The sequence below is a fragment of the Bufo bufo genome, chromosome 7 (genome assembly GCF_905171765.1).
Source record: "Bufo bufo chromosome 7, aBufBuf1.1, whole genome shotgun sequence".
NCBI classification, from domain to species: domain Eukaryota; kingdom Metazoa; phylum Chordata; class Amphibia; order Anura; family Bufonidae; genus Bufo; species Bufo bufo.
The window spans coordinates 133,284,220-133,305,843 of record NC_053395.1 but is presented as its reverse complement, the minus strand read 5'-3'; the positions used below and the strand labels follow the sequence as shown (position 1 = coordinate 133,305,843).

The window sequence follows — 21,624 nt, the reverse complement described above, 5'->3', positions numbered from 1 at the left end:
AAGACGAATCTTTGAGTTTGGATAAGATCACTTTATGTGTCTTAGTATTTAGCAGTTGGGTAGAGGCACGGTAAGACCCACTGAATGTTGTTACTTGTAAAGTATTGTATATTGTAGTATATGTCTGTGTAAGTATAGTCAGAAGTGCAAATGCGTCTGTTGTGTACCAGTAAATGGAGTAAGAGTAAGGCCTCATGCACACGGCCGTTGTTTTAGTCCGCATCCGAGCTGCAGTTTTGGCGGCTCGGATGCGGACCCATTCACTTCAATCGAGCCGCAAAAGATGCTCCGTTCCGTGGTCCGCAAAAAAAATATAACCTGTCCAATTCTTGTCCGCGCTTTGCGGACAAGAATAGGCAGTTATATTAAAGGCTGTCCGTGCCGTTCTGCAAATTGCGGAATGCACACGGACGCCATCCGTGTTTTGCGGATCCGCGATTTGTGGACCGCAAAACACACAACGGTCGTGTGCATTAAGCCTAAGGATGCATGGCCAGGGTTTTACCAGGAGGAAGGTAAAATATACATTTCCAGTAAATATGATTGGGGAAGAAAAAAATTCATGTTTGAAAATCAGATGAATTAATATACAATCTAACACATACAAGTGTCAGGATCTGAGAAATTCTGATTGACATCGAAGCAGATACAAGAGGAGAGTTGTCTTTCTACATTACCATTGAATTCACACTAAAAGATTTCAGAGCAGCATGTAATGCCATGTAAGCTGCATGGTCATGTCTGTCCTGTAGGTACGAGGAGGACTATTTTACTGCTGATTAATACTAGATGACTTTACATAGAAAAATATTCCATAAATGTTGTATGACAAAGTATTGTACATGCAGCCCATGCTACAGCGCTATAGATCACCTTATTTGGTCTGCCTCCTGTCCTCAACACTGGGAAGACTGACAATTTTTATAGTATGCTAGTGTTGACTCGATGGTTGACAATATTGAATACGGAGCATGAAGCAAACGTAGACAGATGATGTGGTTGACATAAATTGAAAAACTAGGACAGACCTAAATGGGTTGGCCTACAAACAACATTTATCACCAGTCACAGGATAATAGGTGTTAAATATATGATCACCTGGGGCCTCCAGTGATCATGAGAACAGGGATCCCTGAGCCCTTTGTCTGAATGGATGGTAGTGTGCATGTGTGACCACCGCTCCATTTGCTTCTGACAGATACCATAGCTGAGCGCTGTACTCAGCAGTACCATACACCATGGATTGAGCTGTAGGACAGTGGAGATAGTAGTCCGCTATTGCTTCCTCCTCTATCTCTCCTGGTGGCTCTCACAGCCGACTCCATCAGGAAAAGCATTTCTGCTTATTTTTGCTATCAACCCCTAGTCCACCAGGATCTGAGAAGGCAAACATCAATGACTAGCCCAGTCTGGACATTATGGTATGATGATTTAGTAATAATTGATCAGGTACAGGTGATCTGCCAATGAAAACGTTAGACATCACCTACTGAATCGGAGACAACACTGCTAGAATGATCTTAAAGGGATTTTTGGGGATTTTAATACTGATGACCTGTCCTCAGGATAGGTCATCAATATCAGATTGGCAGGGTCCGACACCCGGGACCTCCGCCGATCAGCTGTATGAAGAGAAGGCTGTGCTCCATGCAAGCTCTGCCTTCCCTTCAAGCCGTCCCATTCACTTCTATAGGAAGACTCGTTGTTATACACCTGAATAGGAAAGAGCCGTCCTGTTGAAGTGAGCGGGACGGCTTGTAATTACACCTGCTCACCGCTGCGCTGCCGATGGCGTGCAGGTAAACAAACATAGGAAGGCTGCGCTCGCACGGAGTGCGGCCTTCTCTTCACCCAGCTGATCTGCGGGGGTGCCAGGTGTCGGACACCCGCTAATCTGATATTGATGACCAGGCTCGGACTGGCCCACAGGGGTACAGGCGAATACCCCTGTGGGCCCCTAGTCTCCCACCCCCTGCACAAGTGGCACATATCACAGTAGACTTACTGCGCTACATACATATACTCAATGTATAGCACCTCAACCAGCCTATGTTCATATAAAAAATGTGTTAGATTATTTATTATATTTGAATGTATCCGTACGGTGGGCCCCAAAAATAAATTTTACTGGTGGGCCCTAGGTACACCAGTCCGACACTGGATGACCTATCCCAGAAAACCCCTTGCAAGAGTGGCAACAGGGATTTGTGTTTAATTTCAACTCAAACTTAAATTTCTTAGTCTTGAGTTGATTAACCCCTTAAGGACTTAGGACGTACCGGTACACCATGTTTGCCAAGTCCTTATGGACCCAGGGCGTACCGTTACGTCCTAACTTTAAAATGACATTGCGGCACGGCGGGGGTTAATCGGAACAGGATGTCCGCTGAAATCATTCAGCGGGCATCCTGTCACAACGCCGGGGGGCGGTCATGTGACCCCCCCGCATCAGCGATCGCCGCAAACCGCAGGTCAATTCAGACCTGCGGTTTTACCTTATCCGGTGGGCGGCGGTGCCATTAGGTCCCCATGCGGCTGTAGGGGGGACCCGATGGCATGGAAGGCAGCGCAATGCCTTCCCTAGGCATCAGCGCTGCCTTCCAGTGATGAGCCTTTGAGATCTAGCCCCCTGGATCTCACAGGCCGGAAGCTGTATGAGTAATACACACAGTATTACTAATACAGCCAATGCATTCCAATACAGAAGTTGACATATTCGGTATCAACGCGTCCGTATCGACCGGCTCTATAAACATATCACATGACCTAACCCTTCAGATGAACACCGTAAAAAATAAAAAATAAAAACTGTGCTAAAAAAACAATTTTTTGGTCACCTTACACAAAAAGTACAACAGCAAGCGATCAAAAAGGTGTTAGCCCACCAAAATAGTACCAATCTAACCGTCACCTCATCCCGCAAAAAATGAGCCCCTACCAATTGCCCAAAAAATAAAAAAACAATGGCTCAGAATATGGAGACACTAAAACATCATTTTTTTTGTTTTAAAAAAGCTGTTATTGTGTAAAACTTGCATAAATAAAAAAAAGTATACATATTAGGTATCGCCGCGTCTGTATCGACCGGCTCTATAAAAATAGCACATGACCTAACCCCTCAGATGAACACCGTAAAAAATAAAAAAAAATGTGCTAAATAAACCATTTATTGTCACCTTACACCACAAAAAGTGTAATGGCAAGCGATAAAAAAGTCATATGCACCCCAAAATAGTGCCAATCAAACCGTCATCTCATCCCGCAAAAAATTAGACGCTGCCTAAGATAATCTCCCGAAAACTGAAAAAACTTTGGCTCTCAGAATATGGAGACACTAAAACATGATTTTTTTTGGTTTCAAAAATGATATCATTGTGTAAAACTTACATAAATAAAAAAATGTATACATATTAGGTATCGCCGCATCCGTATCGACCGGCTCTATAAAAATATCACATGACCTAACCCCTCAGATAAACACCGTAAAAAATTTAAAATAAAAACTTTGCTAAATAAACCATTTTTTGTCACCTTACATCACAAAAAGTCACACGCACCCCAAAATAGTGCCAATAAAACCGTCATCTCATCTCGCAAAAATCATACCCTACCCAAGGTAATCGCCCAAAAATTGAAAAAATGATGGCTCTCCGACTATGGAAACACTAAAACATGATTTTTTTTTGTTTCAAAAAAGAAATCATTGTGTAAAACTTACATTAAAAAAATTAAAAAGTATACATATTAGGTATCGCCGCATCCGTGACAACCTGGTATATACAAATATCACATGATCTAACCTGTCAGATGAATGTTTTTGCTTAGGCGTCTTGTATGCTAATTAATAGCATCGGAACAAGGAGGAGGAGACATCAGCTTTTCTCAGTGGGCATCTCTTCTATCTGGCTGTGGCGCTGTCCAATCACAGCGGAACGTGTCACAGCCAGGGAGAAGGTGAGCTGTTTTTTCTCAATGGCTGTGACACGTTCCGCTGTGATTGGACAGCGCCACAGCCAGATAGAAGAGACGCCCACTGAGAAAAGCTGATGTCTCCTCCTTCCTGTTCCGATGCTATTAATTTGCATACAGGACGCCTAAGCAAAAGGAGGGGCACAGCGGTGCAACGGAGGAGCATATCATGAAAATAATTAGCGATATGACATCTAGGGAACATGGGCTACAGTGTCAGGTATCGCTTTTGTAAAGTAAAAACTGGTGAAAGGTCCTCTTTAAATCAAGTTTTCATATCAAACATATTTTTTACGAATTTTTGGTAATGTCAGTTTTAATATTTCATGTCACTATCATTTATCTATAATAAAAAAAAAAAATCCAAGGTACCAATAGGAACCGTACCCAAGTTCGGTACCAAAGTTTTTTAAAGTAAAAATGTATTCCCGAAGTTATTACACGAAGTCTCGCGCAACTTCGCGAAGTAATAACTTTGGTTCATCGGAGCCAATACATTCTAATACTGTACGGAGCGGGAACTACCATCTGTAGTACCAACTGTACCACCCAAAGTCGATTCGCTCATCCCTAGTCTACAGTGTTTATAGAGGTGAAGTCCCTACTGAGTAGTGTTTCATCACATCCTATTGACATAAAAAACCCTTTTAGCTCTGTCCGATTTTGATCTAGTGAAAAGTAGAAAGGGTAAAGGTTTAAAGAGGACCTGTCACCACTCCTGACATGTCGGCTTTAGCAGTTACTTTCATTCCCCATGAAATAACAATTCTGCAACATCCTTTATGTTTCATTTCTCTGTAGTTCCTCCTAAATATATATGTCCCTACTCAGTCTGGCACTGATTGGACTATGTCAGACTATATAGGGACACACCCCCACCTGTTGCCAATCTAATCACACATTTCTAGGAGGAATAATACAGGAATGATACAACACAGATGTCTAACAAAAGAAGATCCAGCATTAACATTCCATGGTGAATAGCAGTATTTATTTAGGCCTTATTTGAGTGTGCTTGTCTTTCCATTGTTCGAATCTCCTATATAGAGCAAATCAATGAAAATAACAGAAACGTTGGGACCACTGCATGATGTAATGAACAAAACTGACGGGCCCCAATAAATTTAATGGAGTCCATCAGCACTATTTTCAGGCTCTTTTGACAGAATATGTGAGGGGGCTCCTAATAGATCCTCCAGCACAGACAAGACTAAAGCCTTAGGCTGGGTTCAGACCTGAGCGTATTTGATATGCGCGTTTAACGCGCGTTTTTGTCGCGCGTTTTTATGCGCGTTTTTTGCAATAGTAAACGCGCGTTTGACGCGCGTTTGTGTGATTGACTGCAGTGTCCTATGGCCACAAACGCGCGACAAAACGCCCCAAAGAAGCTCAAGAACTTGTTTGAGCGTAGGGCGTTTTTCAGCGCGTTCAAACGCGCTGTAAAACGCTCAACACATGAAAACCAATGCTTCCCTATGGCCCTGGTTCTCACTTGAGCGTTTTACAGCGCTGAAAAACGCGCTGTAAAACGCCCTACGCTCAAACAAGTACTTGAGCTTCTTTGGGGCGTTTTGACGCGCGTTTGTGGCCATAGGACATTGCAGTCAATCACACAAACGCGCGTCAAACGCGCGTTTACTATTGCACAAAACGCTCGTCAAAAACGCGCGGTAAACGCGCATATCAAAGACGCTCAGGTCTGAACCCAGCCTAAAACAGACATGTCAGGAGAGCTGATGGGCCCTCTTTAAGGACTTAACCCCTTAAGGACTCAGCCCTATTTCACCTTAAGGACTTGGCCATTTTTTGAAAATCTGACCAGTGTCACTTTAAGTGCTGATAACTTTAAATCGCTTTGACTTATCCAGGCCATTCTGAGATTGTTTTTTCGTCACATATTGTACTTCATGACACTGGTAAAATGAAGTCAAAAAAATTCATTTTTATTTATAAAAAAATACCAAATTTACCAAAACTTTGTAAACAATTGCAAATTTCCAAGTTTCAATTTCTCTACTTCTATAATACATAGTAATACCTCCAAAAATAGTTATTACTTTACGTTCCCCATATGTCTACTTCATGTTTGGATCATTTTGGGAATTATATTTTATTTTTTGGGGATGTTACAAGGCTTAAAAGTTTAGAAGCAAATCTTGAAATTTTTCAGAAATTTTCAAAAACCCAATTTTTAGGGACCAGTTCAGGTCTGAAGTCACTTTGCGAGGCTTACATAATAGAAACCACCCAAAAATGACCCCATTCTATAAACTACACCCCTCAAGGTATTCAAAACTGATTTTACAAACTTTGTTAACCCTTTAGGTGTTCCACAAGAATTAATGGAAATTGAGATACAATTTCCAAATTTCACTTTTTTGGCAGATTTTCCATTTTAATATTTTTTTTCCAGTTACAAAGCAAGGGTTAACAGCCAAACCAAACTCAATATTTATGGCCCTGATTCTGTAGTTTACAGAAACACCCCATATGTGGTCGCAAACTACTGTACGGTCACACAGCAGGGCGCAGAAGGAAAGGAATGCCATACGGTTTTTGGAAGGCAGATTTTGCTGGACTGTTTTTTTTTACACCATGTCCCATTTGAAGCCCCCCTGATGCAACCTTAGAGTAGAAACTCCATAAAAGTGACCCCCATCTAAGAAAATACACCCCTTAAGGTATTCAAAACTGATTTTACAAACGTTGTTAACCCTTTAGGTGTTCCACAAGAGTTATTGGCAAATAGAGATGAAATTTCAGAATTTCTATTTTTTGGCAAATTTTCCATTTTAATCCATTTTTCCCAGTAACTAAGCAAGGGTTAACAGCCAAACAAAACTCAATATTTATGGCCCTGATTCTGTAGTTTACAGAAACACCCCATATGTGGTCGTAAACTGCTGTACGGGCACACGGCAGGGCGCAGAAGGAAAGGAATGCCATACGGTTTTTGGAAGGCAGATTTTGCTGGACTGTTTTTTTTTACACCATGTCCCATTTGAAGCCCCCCTGATGCAACCTTAGAGTAGAAACTGTACGGGCACACGGCAGGGCGCAGAAGGAAAGGAATGCCATACGGTTTTTGGAAGGCAGATTTTGCTGGACTGTTTTTTTTGACACCGAAGCCCCCCTGATGCGCCCCTAGAGTAGAAACTCCAAAAAAGTGACCCCATTTTAGAAACTACGGAATAGGGTGGCAGTATTGTTGGTACTAGTTTAGGGTACATATGATTTTTGGTTGCTCTATTACACTTTTTGTGAGGCAAGGTAACAAGAAATAGCTGTTTTGGCACCGTTTTTATTTTTTGCAAATTAATAGCATCGGAACAGGGAGGAGGAGACATCAGCTTTTCTCAGTGGGCGTCTCTTCTATCTGGCTGTGGCGCTGTCCAATCACAGCGGAACGTGTCACAGCCATTGAGAAAAAACAGCTCACCTTCTCCCTGGCTGTGACACATTCCGCTGTGATTGGACAGCGCCACAGCCAGATAGAAGAGACGCCCACTGAGAAAAGCTGATGTCTCCTGCTCCCTGTTCCGATGCTATTAATTTGCATACAGGACGCCTAAGCAAAAGGAGGGGCACAGCGGTGCAACGGAGGAGCATATCATGAAAATAATTAGCGATATGACATCTAGGGAACATGGGCTTCAGTGTGAGGTATTGCTTTTGTAAAGTAAAAACTGGGGACAGGTCCTCTTTAAACAATAGATAATTTTCTGACTGACAGATATTCTACATACACCCTCATACATGGAAAGCTGTCAGACACTGAGAAGCTAGAACGAGCAGGAATTGAAATGAACCATAACACATTGACTCACATTTACTGTGGCTACACCTGAATGCTGGAGTCATTTGTGCCACAGTGTGATGCATCTTACTTTCGACATATTTATGAAGAAAGTTGGCCAAACGGAATGACCCGCTGCACCTCACAGAGGGCTGATATGCATATGGTTTCGAAGGTAGGTGGCATGGCTTTTGCGGGAGAGGGCTGGGGCTTCAGATACATAATTTTGCACCAATATTTATAATTCTAAAACAAAATAAGCCTAAACTAATATTTGGTATAAAATTAGACTAGACGGTCTAAATCGGTGCCAGATTTCTCATCTAATCTCAGCCACTCTGATAAATCTGGTGAATTTTAGACTGCCTGTCTAAAGCTGGCCATGCACACGAGATAACTTTGGCCGAATGCCTGGTCTGCGGCTGTCTCTTCTGATCCTCCCACATGCATACTCAACTTGGCCAAGTATGCATATAAAATTAATGTGGGCAGGGGACAAAGACACCTCTGGCAGACACTTATCTCCCTATAGCAGTTAAAATCTAGCTTTCCCAATCCTTATCTCTCCCAAGTCTGCCGTAATTGGAAAGTCAGGAGGTCAAGTGTGCTTTTTATAACTTTTTTATATTTACGTTCACATAGCTGTATGAGGGCTTAATTATTTGCGGGACAAGTTGTACTTTCTAATTCCACCATTAATTATGGCAGTGGGAAGCTAGTGGGTAGTGGTTGGAATTAGAAGGAAAAAAGGCAATTCCTCCACCGTTTTATGGGTTTTGTTCCCACAGCGTTCCATTTGCAGCAAAACTGACCCGTGCCCTTGATTCTCCCATTAGTATCGTTTTTTTGTTTAAATAGTGTAAAAAAAAAATTTGAAAACTAAACTTTGAAAGATAATTCTGACCCCTATAGCTTTTTTGAAGTTATATTTACTGAGCTGTTTGGGAGCTATTTTTTTGCGGGACAATCTGTAGTTTTTATTGATACCATTTTGAAGTGTGTGTGACTTTTTGATCGCATTTATTAAATTTTTTGTGGTAAGAGAATCAATGAGAAAATGGCAGATTGGCTATTTTGACCCTTTTTTCCATTACGCCATTCGCCGTATTAGAGAAATATTTTTATATTTTAATAGTACGGGCGTTTTCAGTTACGGTGATACCCATGATGTTTATATTTTTTGTTACTTAGATATTTTTATTTTTTTATCATACAGAAAGGGGGGTGATTTAAACTTTTATATTTAAAAAAAAAATTATATATTTTTTTTACTTTTTTGTAATGATTTTGCATTTATTACTGACTATTGCTCATTTCTTATGTTGACCTACCACCTGGTGGCCAAAATAGGAATTGCAGCTTCAATGCCCTCAGCCTCTTCATTGAGCGGATTGAAACCAATTACCGGCATCCTCATTGGCCTCAGAGGATGACGGTAATAAGCGCTTCCGGGTTTTTGACCCTTTCGATGCTATGATCTCACTTGATCACGGCATCTAAAGGCTTTAATGCCGATCGCGGTAATTGGCCACAGGTCTCTGCTGTTTGAAACAGCTGGTGGGCGAGCGGGCGCCATGTTTGCCAATTGCTCCATCACCATACGTGTACGGCGCTGGTAGTGAGAGGATTAAAGGGGTTGTTGAACAATTTTTAAGAGTTAGCCTAGCCTCAGGACAGAGACGACAGAGCTTTACTGAGCAGTTGATTGTTGGATGTACAGGGTTCTGGATCTCTGTTGATCAGCTAGTGATATCTATAATGAAAATAGGCCATCTCTTAAAAAAGGTTGCACAACCCCTTTAAAGCTGGATTTATACGGCCCGAATATCAGGCCGATTATCCTACAAGCACTTGATCCTGATAAAGGTACCGCAGATCACCTAATGAATGTGCGAAAAGCTTGTTCTACAGGCGAAATGATCTTAAATACGGACACCTTAATCATCATTCCCAGGAAGCAGATAATGCTGTCTAAACAGCACTCTACTGCCCAGGAGCAATGATTTTGTATGGGGACGAGCGATAGCAGCAGCGATTTCTTGTCCTCATACTGTTGAGGTGATTGCTGCATGTAATTGCAGAGCTTTACCTCCACTTAAAGGGGTTGTCTGGGTTCAGGGCTGAACCTGGATATCAGCTGTTCTTTATTCTTTTACTCCATATGAGTGAAGCATCAGAGCATTTCCTTGCTCTAATGCTCCCCCTTCCCTATCACTGCACTGCGCATTTCAAGGTCTGATTGTTTACTACCGGGCTTCTCCTCACTATTCTAGGCAGGCACCTCCACCTGGGAGTCAGCTTGGTGACGTCACTAGCACAGATGCGTGGTCTATAGCGCTGCCCTAGACTATTTTGGAGGCGCAAGGCAAAGGGGAGCATTAGAGCATGGAAATGCTCCGATGTTCCACTCATATACAGTAAAAGAATAAAGAACAGCGGACATCTGGGTTCAGCCCTGACTCTGGACAACCCCTTTAACATGCAGTCAACTGTTGGGAAGGAAATCTTCTTTCCTGACAGTCAGCTTCTCCTTGCCCAGTGTAAGTTTACACTGTGTACATTTTTAATAGGATTAGTAAATTAAGCTGGATTACACTGGTTTACTGAGCGGCCAATTGTCATGAAGGAAGCGTTCCTTCCCGACAGTGGGCTGCCCGCTCGGTTAAGGAGACTGAGCAGTTACATGCAGCGATCTCCTTTACTGTGTGAGGATGAGGGATCACGATAGCTTTTCAGACAGCATGATCTGCTGCTCAGATGACATGATCGGTGGTGCCAGCATGAATGACTGAATCACCAGTCTGATTGGCAGTGCATTTACATGGTCAGATTCTTGGGGCACATTTATTAAGACCGGTATTTTAGGCACCAGTCTTAATAAAGCCCTATAGCTGGTGTTGGATCGCCAAAGTTATGAAGAGGCGCCGCATCCAGCGCCATTTCCTACACTTCAAACAGGCATAGAAAATGAATGAGACGCCTCTCCCATCCCACGCTCACAGATCTGTCGTGAGCGGGGCGAAGTCACAGATAGTGGTGCTGTCTGCGTCGGAAATACGTCTAATATAGCCGTATTTCAGCATGATAAATGACCCTCTTTGTGTTTACCTGACAGTAACAGTATATGATTGTTCATTGAGACTACTTACAGAAGCTCCAAATGAAGGACATGTAGCTGCTGAAGCTTATTAGGCCTTATCTCTTAAGGTCCCTTTACATTGGACAATTTAGCAGGCGATTGTCAGGAAGGAAGTATTCATTCACGACAAGCGCCTGCTCGTCAGTTTACATGCAGCGATCTCCTCTACTGTATGGGGAAGAGCGATCATTAATGCCTTCACTCGTCCCCATACATAATCATTGTTTGCCGGCAGCAGAGGCCTTTTAGACGGCACAATCTGCTGCTGGCAAACAAGGATTTAGGTGCCTGCTCAAATGAGCATATTACGTTTCGCTCTTTCATCAGGAAATTGGTGGCACCATTCCTATGGTAATAACCACCTGCATTAAAGCAGATCTTTCACCTTAATATGCTGTCCTATGTATCTGCTTTAGGTAATGACCAAACACTGTGATAACATATGGCATACGTACATTTTATAGCGGTAATCTCTTATACAGCTTGCAAACAGAAAAATGCAACTTTGCAAACTGTCTTAACTAAAAATACTGTATATATATATATACCACCAATAGAAAATGACTCACAAAGGATGTGAGTGCACGTAGGGTAGAACACCAAAAAAGAAAACAAGGCTAGCACAAATAATGATGAATGTAAACTTTATTATAGTCTCAACACGAGACAAGATGTTTTTAAAAAATGCACATAAAAAACAATACAATGGTGAATGGAGAGCATTCAGAATAATAGTGCACCACTGGATAACAGAACGTATCAAGGCTAGAAAGATAATATAAATATCCTAAAATATATATATGGCCCAAGCCAGATATCAAATATATAGAACTAGCCAAAGCTATCAAGACTGAATCAGAATAAAATACAGTACATACCAAGATATAAAGTGCATAGTGCAAATATGACCAGGTGCATAAGTATATTACATTGAAATAGCCATAAAGAGAGCCATAAAGTGAATACCTGAGTGGTGAACCAACAGAGCCCCAACGCACGTTTCGCGTAAGCTTCTTCAGGGGGAGAGTGAAGAAGCTTACGCAAAACGTGCGTTGGGGCTCTGTTGGTTCACCACTCAGGTATTCACTTTATGGCTCTCTTTATGGCTATTTCAATGTAATATACTTATGCACCTGGTCATATTTGCACTATGCACTTTATATCTTGGTATGTACTGTATTTTATTCTGATTCAGTCTTGATAGCTTTGGCTAGTTCTATATATTTGATATCTGGCTTGGGCCATATATATATTTTAGGATATTTATATTATCTTTCTAGCCTTGATACGTTCTGTTATCCAGTGGTGCACCATTATTCTGAGTGCTCTCCATTCACCATTGTATTGTTTTTTATGTGCATTTTTTAAAAACATCTTGTCTCGTGTTGAGACTATAATAAAGTTTACATTCATCATTATTTGTGCTAGCCTTGTTTTCTTTTTTGGTGTTCTAAAAATACTGTATGTACAGTTTATCTGATGCCTCTATGCAAATCTATGTGTTTCCATAGTAGCAGACTCAACATTCTGTGCAGTCTGATCTTACAGTAATACTTCTTTCCATTTTTCTCCTCTTTTGCTAATGTACTTTTGCTAGCTAGAAAGAAGGGACAGTTGGGAGTATGACTGCAGCATCAGATGACTCAGAGTCTGTGTGTAGTCTGTTACTTTATTTTAGAGGCAATAAAATTGGTTGCAATAATGTACACAGACAGGGAAATGGCTGCAGGTCAACACATAGTAATAAGGCCAATATATATAGCCTATATAATTCTGGGATATAAAAATACATTCTAAACATGCATATAATATACAGTGTAATTTTTTTAATATTTGCAAAACAAATGTTGGTACATTTGGGCTAGTAAATCTCCCCTTATGTCTGAATAACATCACAATAAGAATCAATAGATGCATTGGGGAAGAGCTATCACAATCAGTACAACCAATTGTTGTCCTATTTATTTTGTAAACAACTTCTGTTCATAAATCTCACCAAATGCCTCTTTAACGAAATAGCTGTATTTACACTGCAGACTTGTCAGCAGAATACATTTCCTATTTAGGCTACATTTACATGACCGTATCCATTTTGCAGTCTGTAAATCACGGCTCACAAAAAACCGATGCGGTCCGTGTGTATCCTGCACTTTTCTCGGGTACCTTTGTAAAAATGCCTAATCTTGTTTGCAAAATGGACAAGAATAGGACACGTTGTATTATTTGTGGCAGGGAGGCAGATAGCACTTGGATGACATCTGCATACTGTCTGCATTTTCTGCAGCCCCATAGAAATGAATGGGTCCACGTGTGATCTGCAAAAAATGCATGTCACAATGGTGTGCGGTGGGAAAAGGATGAGGTAAATATAAGGGTTCCATCACAAGCGGCAAATTTAGTGGCAGAAAATCTTGTGACTGGAAATCAGTTCCATTCATTTGAATGGGCCAGCAAGCACATGGATTCCTGCAAGCTCCATTAAAGTGAATGGAACTGATTTTCAGTTGCAGAATTTTCTGCCACAAAATCTGCCGAGTGTTCTGTTCACTATGTATAGCCTGGGGAGCCCCTTTAATTGCACATACGTAAAGTCAGCTTCAAATGGAAAGGAAGAAAATAAATTCAGACCAAACCCAGCTTTAGGCCTTATTCACACGTCAGTGTATTGGTCAGTGATTTCCATCAGTGATTGTGAACCAAAACCAGTATTGGAGCCTCCACAGACTTAAGGTATAAGGGAAAGATCTGCCCCTGTTCTGTGTTTAGAGCCGCACCTGGTTTTGGCTCATAATCACTGATGGAAATCACTGACTAGAGACCGAGGTGTGAATGAGGCATTAGAGTCCACTTTACATTTTCTGCTTAGTGCAGGTCTCATAATATGTACTCTGTTAATGTAATTTACTAAATGTTAAATAATATATCATTTATTGTCTTATTATTTACTTTATGAAATATTGTTTTCCACAAGGAGTGTTATTTTTCATTTCAACAGATAATCAAAATTTCATGTTCATATTTGATCCTATTGATTCTTTTTAGGCCTTGTCTACATAGTGCAGATTTTCTGCATTTTTGTCAGCTGAAATTAGGATTGGACTTTCCCTTTATACTTTTGTTCTATTTAGCATTCATGCATGCATGGAAAAACTGCACTATGTGATTAAGGGCTGAAACAACTTTCCATATTTACAACTACAGTACCCTAATGTTCTAGTAAGACTTTAGGAGGGATTCTGTCTTCATCAATGCAGGATTCAGAGTTGTTTTATATTCATGAAAGAGTGACTAATGTATTGAAAATAATCTACCTTTTCCCTTTCAAACAGTGAGCATGGCCACTAACAGACTAATAGGTGCAGTGGCAGGGACCATTCTGGCTCTGGGGGTGATATTTGGAGGAACAGGGTGGGGAATAGAGTAAGCATTTTTTTTTCCAAGTTCCATGTCTGGTGCCTAGTGTGTGAGGTAAAAGTATACCGTGTGTCTGAGCCTTATGTGTACCTGTCCCATTGGCTTTGTGTCATGTGGTGATGACCGTACCAGTCATGTGATTTTGACCGTGTCCATGTCATGTGATTTGCTCATGCAGTGTTGACCCTCTCCTGTCTGGGACAATGTGGGGCATAACGTCAATTTATATCCTTGTTCCTAAAACCCCATGAGAACTGGGTGTGTCTGTTTTTTTTGTTGTCTAAAATTGTCTAAAGTATGACACTTTTCAACAATATCAATTGTAAAATGCAGCCTTTCAAGTAGTATGAATATTGCTTTATGTAAAACCTCCAATGAAACCTTCTCTGTCATATTTTACCGATGCTAGGAACACATCATTCTTACCAACAAGAACAAATTATATGATTACCATGCTAAATAACTAAATTACAGTACTCCTAAATGATGGCACCTTTTTTTTAATAACGTAGTCTCCATATCTCTGGTGCCTTCACACTGCTGGACCTTCTATGACTACCCTAGAGCTTTTTCCTTTGCCCCAGCACAGTTTATATAGAAAATATGTTTGATTACTATGTAATCTTGAAAATGTTATGAAATTCTATGGTTCTCATTCATGGATATACCAAAAGTTGTGTTTGGTAATCCTTAAATGGATTGTCCAAGACGATGAAAGTCCATTAATGTACGTAAATGATTAGTGGGAGATCCGACCCCCTAGGAAAGCTGCTATTACCCATTGACTGTTTATCCAGACACAGCTCCATACAAGTATGACTGTACCTTGTCCTGCAGTTCAGCCCATTGAAATGAGCGTGACAGAGCTTTGGTACCAGCCACAAACTGTATGGTACTGTGCCTGGATAAATAATACTGTGACTGTTGGTGTCATCGTCCCCAGTTCCTGTAGGTCACACTACTTTCAATCATACATTGATGATTTAACCAAGGAGACTTGCAACAAAAAATTGTATTATCCCATTTAGCTTCATGGTTTTCGGTGAAGCCATTGGAGGTGAATACTCCTCATCTAAATGGTAATTTATTTTGGTCGCATTAAAGTGGGACTTTATATTTGATTAGATTTGAGTTATATTTGTTCTAAAACTCGGCCGTCTCAGAAGTAGAATAAAATACAATGCTCATCATGAATTTTGTATCTTGGTTTACAATATACACGTCCTCCACATGGTGTATATTGGACCCAGGATTGTCATCTCATACAGAATACAGGTACAGTATTCACTAATTCTGACATTTTAGGAGTTGACATTTAGTCACATAATGGGCAAACAATCCAGCTGTGATGTGGCATACTCATGGTTGAACTACAGCCTCAGTTTGTTACATCACATCCAGCGGTAACATAATCACATGACTGCATCTTCCTTGGCCTTTGTTTATGTGCAAAATGATGCCATATGGACAGAGCAAGCTAGTTTATGTGTGCCTTCCACTAGCACAGTGTATTTAGATGAAACACTTCTAAACTCACATAACCCATGTTTTGCTAAAAAAAAATAAAAAGCAGAACAATTTAAAGGGGTTGTGCGGGCAGTACATATCCAACTCTTGGCACCCCTGCTGATCAACTGTAAAAAGAGGACGCGTGCTTGTACGAGCACTGTTTCCTCTTCAAGATTACACTATGCATGGTCTCGCTTGCAGCGGTGGTGCAGTGTAACTGCAATTGTTCGTCCCACTCAAGTGAATGGAACAAACACTTGTAATTACACTGCGCCGCCGAAACCTCTGAAATTATGCACAGTGTAATCTTGAAGAGGATGTAATGCTCGTATGAGCGCCGCCTCCTCATCAAATAGCTGATCAGCAGGGATGCCATAAGTCAAACCTCCACTGCTCAAATATTGATGATCTATCCTGAGGTCATTAATATGTACTGTCAACACAACCCCTTTAAGTACTGCTGTGTTTCTCCCATTTACAACACATAGGTACTTTAACATTGATGGTCTGTGCTATGTATAGGCCATCAATATCAGAGACTTACTCGCTCCATCCCCTCCGATCAGCTGTTTGAGGGTGCCACAGTTCTTCAGCCTCTTCATTACTTACTACCGAATGCACATCACTATGCCTGGTAATGAAAAAGCTGAGTACCCCTTTAACTGGCTGATTATGGGGGTGTCAGGAGCTCAACTCTCACCAATCTGATATTGACAGCAAATCTATTGATACAGTCTGCAACAGAACCCTGAATAAACTTAAGCTGCTAGATATTTTATGGCAGGTTTTATGTATTGTATTACCTGTGTCATTCAAGATCTGAATTTTCCCTGTGCATTTCTATAGTTTTGTTGGGATAAGCAGCACTAGTAGTATCTGGCAGCTGCTTATATTATTCCCCTTCTCGTAGAAATGATATTTATGTTTGCCTGAGATATATAGGTGCATCTCAATAAATTAGAATATCATTGAAAAGTTCATTTTTCTCAGTAATTCAATTCAAAAAGTGAAACTCTGTGTGTAATGAATATATATATATACAGTACAGACCAAAAGTTTGGACACACCTTCTCATTCAAAGAGTTTTCTTTATTTTCATGACTATGCAAATTGTAGATTCACACTGAAGGCATCAAAACTATGAATTAACACATGTGGAAATATATACATAACAAACAAGTGTGAAACAACTGAAAATATGTCATATTCTAGGTTCTTCAAAGTAGCCACCTTTTGCTTTGATTACTGCTTTGCACACTCTTGGCATTCTCTTGATGAGCTTCAAGAGGTAGTCCCCTGAAATGGTTTTCACTTCACAGGTGTGCCCTGTCAGGTTTAATAAGTGGGATTTCTTGCCTTATAAATGGGGTTGGGACCATCAGTTGCGTTGAGGAGAAGTCAGGTGGATACACAGCTGATAGTCCTACTGAATAGACTGTTAGAATTTGTATTATGGCAAGAAAAAAGCAGCTAAGTAAAGAAAAACGAGTGGCCATCATTACTTTAAGAAATGAAGGTCAGTCAGTCAGCCGAAAAAAAGTAAGTAAAGTAAGGGCTATTTGACCATGAAGGAGAGTGATGGGGTGCTGCGCCAGATGACCTGGCCTCCACAGTCACTGGACCTGAACCCAATCGAGATGGTTTGTGGTGAGCTGGACCGCAGAGTGAAGGCAAAAGGGCCAACAAGTGCTAAGCATCTCTGGGAACTCCTTCAAGACTGTTGGAAGACCATTTCAGGGGACTACCTCTTGAAGCTCATCAAGAGAATGCCAAGAGTGTGCAAAGCAGTAATCAAAGCAAAAGGTGGCTACTTTGAAGAACCTAGAATATGACATATTTTCAGTTGTTTCACACTTGTTTGTTATGTATATAATTCCACATGTGTTAATTCGTAGTTTTGATGCCTTCATAATCATGAAAATAAAGAAAACTCTTTGAATGAGAAGGTGTGTCCAAACTTTTGGTCTGTACTGTATATACATATATATATATATATATATATATATACACTAGCAGAGGGACCCGGCTTCGCACAGGTATATTTCAGCTATTTAATTTAATGTTTGTGTGTGTCGTTAAAAGATATCGACAGTATCCCCCTTAGCAATGACCTCTACAGTACCCTGCCCCCTTAACAGTGACCTCCAAAGCCCCCACTCCTTAACACTACAGAATTAGTATACACTTAAGGTCATGTGAGTTACATCAGCCTCTACAACAACGTTGGCTAAGCTTCGCAATCGAAATCATATTAACTCACACATAAGTTGTCTTATACTAAGAATGTCCTTTATTGCCTATAGCAACCAATCAGAGCTCTTAATAATGACTTGTAGCAAAATAGAAGCTGAGCTGTGATTGGTTGCTCTTTGCAACCTGATGAATATACAGGCTAACTGCCACAACAGACAATGGCTGCTGTAGTTTGGTGGTTAGGTTACTAAGCGTATTTTTTTGACTAATATTTCGGAAGCGCGGGGTGAAAATTTCCACTCAAAACATAGTCTATGACGTTCCCCGAGTCACAGGAGGCGGCTGTGCAAAATCGTGATTGTAAATGCGACGGTGTGGATTCCTTTAGCGGACATACATACATTCATACACTCAGCTTTATATATAATATATATCACATTTTTAATTGAATTACTGCAATAAATTAAAGGGGTATTCAGATTGTTTGAAGTTATCCCCTATCCACAGAGTGGGAGATGAGTGTACGGAGCTGTAATTGGGCAATTGGGCTGCGATAGATATACACTGCGTGCAGAATTATTAGGCAAATGAGTATTTTGACCACATCATCCTCTTTATGCATGTTGTCTTACTCCAAGCTGTATAGGCTCGAAAGCCTACTACCAATTAAGCATATTAGGTGATGTGCATCTCTGTAATGAGAAGGGGTGTGGTCTAATGACATCAACACCCTATATTAGGTGTGCATAATTATTAGGCAACTTCCTTTCCTTTGGCAAAATGGGTCAAAAGAAGGACTTGACAGGCTCAGAAAAGTCAAAAATAGTGAGATATCTTGCAGAGGGATGCAGCACTCTTAAAATTGCAAAGCTTCTGAAGCGTGATCATCGAACAATCAAGCGTTTCATTCAAAATAGTCAACAGGGTCGCAAGAAGCGTGTGGAAAAACCAAGGCGCAAAATAACTGCCCATGAACTGAGAAAAGTCAAGCGTGCAGCTGCCAAGATGCCACTTGCCACCAGTTTGGCCATATTTCAGAGCTGCAACATCACTGGAGTGCCCAAAAGCACAAGGTGTGCAATACTCAGAGACATGGCCAAGGTAAGAAAGGCTGAAAGACGACCACCACTGAACAAGACACACAAGCTGAAACGTCAAGACTGGGCCAAGAAATATCTCAAGACTGATTTTTCTAAGGTTTTATGGACTGATGAAATGAGAGTGAGTCTTGATGGGCCAGATGGATGGGCCCGTGGCTGGATTGGTAAAGGGCAGAGAGCTCCAGTCCGACTCAGACGCCAGCAAGGTGGAGGTGGAGTACTGGTTTGGGCTGGTATCATCAAAGATGAGCTTGTGGGGCCTTTTCGGGTTGAGGATAGAGTCAAGCTCAACTCCCAGTCCTACTGCCAGTTTCTGGAAGACACCTTCTTCAAGCAGTGGTACAGGAAGAAGTCTGCATCCTTCAAGAAAAACATGATTTTCATGCAGGACAATGCTCCATCACACGCGTCCAAGTACTCCACAGCGTGGCTGGCAAGAAAGGGTATAAAAGAAGAAAATCTAATGACATGGCCTCCTTGTTCACCTGATCTGAACCCCATTGAGAACCTGTGGTCCATCATCAAATGTGAGATTTACAAGTAGGGAAAACAGTACACCTCTCTGAACAGTGTCTGGGAGGCTGTGGTTGCTGCTGCACGCAATGTTGATGGTGAACAGATCAAAACACTGACAGAATCCATGGATGGCAGGCTTTTGAGTGTCCTTGCAAAGAAAGGTGGCTATATTGGTCACTGATTTGTTTTTGTTTTGTTTTTGAATGTCAGAAATGTATATTTGTGAATGTTGAGATGTTATATTGGTTTCACTGGTAAAAATAAATAATTGAAATGGGTATATATTTGTTTTTTGTTAAGTTGCCTAATAATTATGCACAGTAATAGTCACCTGCACACACAGATATCCCCCTAAAATAGCTCAAACTAAAAACAAACTAAAAACTACTTCCAAAAATATTCAGCTTTGATATTAATGAGTTTTTTGGGTTCATTGAGAACATGGTTGTTGTTCAATAATAAAATTAATCCTCAAAAATACAACTTGCCTAATAATTCTGCACTCCCTGTATACAGAGGTATAGGCCACAGTATACCTCTGTAAAGCTCCTTGGCATGAAGCTAGGAGAGAATACAGTGTCTCCGTACATATAGTGGCCAATGGAGCCTGAGTACATGCAGCCCCTCCTGAAATGAACTGAGCGGCCGGTCACACGTGTGTGTGGCTGCTCAATTCATTTCTATGGGAGTTCCGGAGACAGCCGATCTCCATAATTCATATAGAAATGAATGGATCGGACGCACGCATGCCCTACTAGCTGCTCCGTTCATTTCAGGAGGGCATCAGTGGGTATGTGGCTCCTGTTCTCGTGATCGTGGGGATCCCAGTGGTAGGACCTCCACCGATCTAATAGTTATTTAAATAAGTGGAATACCCCTTAAGTTTTTGATGATATTCTAATTTATTGAGATGCAACTGTATATGCATGTTAATGGGGGTATCAAATGTTGCCAGCCAAATGATGAAATGGCCAAACTAGATACAATGTCATAATAATCAGAATTCTAGTTTTGGAGACAATCCCTTTGCTAGTACTGGTTTATAGAGAGCAATTGGTTGATTTATTGTGCTTAACGTGTAATAAACAGTCTTTTATCCTGTTATATATCAGTCATGTGGCCATCATGTAGTGTAATTTGTATCTATGTGAGTTCACTTTGCAGTTACTGTTAAAGGCAAAGTTTCTTGTTCATGTAGCCTTTTTAGATGCCGTGTGATACATCTTTGTGTAGTTTAATCTTTGTAACCTGTTGTAGATGTAGTGATAAGTTTTTCATCATTGTGTATTGGATAAAGCCAGAGGGGGGCATTTATCAAGTCTTCTATGTCCGTTTTGTGGCATAAAAAGTGTTGCAAGTGACGCCCCTGTGCGACATTTGGTGATCACTTTTAGAAGTGGAGTGAAAAGTAGGTCAGGATTTTAGTTTAGAACACCTTGAAGTCTCATTTATGATGTGTGACTTTTTAAAAAGTTGCAAAAAAAGTAGCATCGCCACATCAGGAAACCCCCTGGTCTGCTTTTATACACATAGGAGTACACCGCATTGCACTTGTGCCAAATGTATTATTACTGAGCGACATTTCATAAATTTCCTGTAACCTCACAAAGAAGAAACAGACTTAAAACTGACACCAAAACCACCGGAAATTATATAAAGTATATAATATGGGGGATAACATAATTCATTGGCCTACACAATTCAGTTATTTATATGTATTTGTTTGTGCCATATAAAAAAGGTAAATTGTGTTACTTAATGGGCTGCAGCAATGAAAAACATCTGTATTAAATATGAATTTCATAGAACGTATGACAAGTTTGAGTAATACTTTATTCTTGTGCTTCCCAATTGTTAAACTGTTAACTTGTTAGCAGATGTTATAATGGTATGTACTGTGTACCAAATGTGTGTACTCCAGGTAAGTACAATAAGACTTTTCTAGTCAACGCAGAAAGCTTGCTTTGCATAATCACCTGTTACTATTT

The 21,624-nt window shown here is 40.7% G+C and overlaps 1 protein-coding gene across 1 annotated transcript in view; it reads left to right on the top strand.

Moving 5' to 3' along the window:
• ADAM23 (ADAM metallopeptidase domain 23) overlaps nt 1-21,624 on the top strand; it is a 475,404-nt gene that overhangs the window by 436,914 nt on the left and 16,866 nt on the right.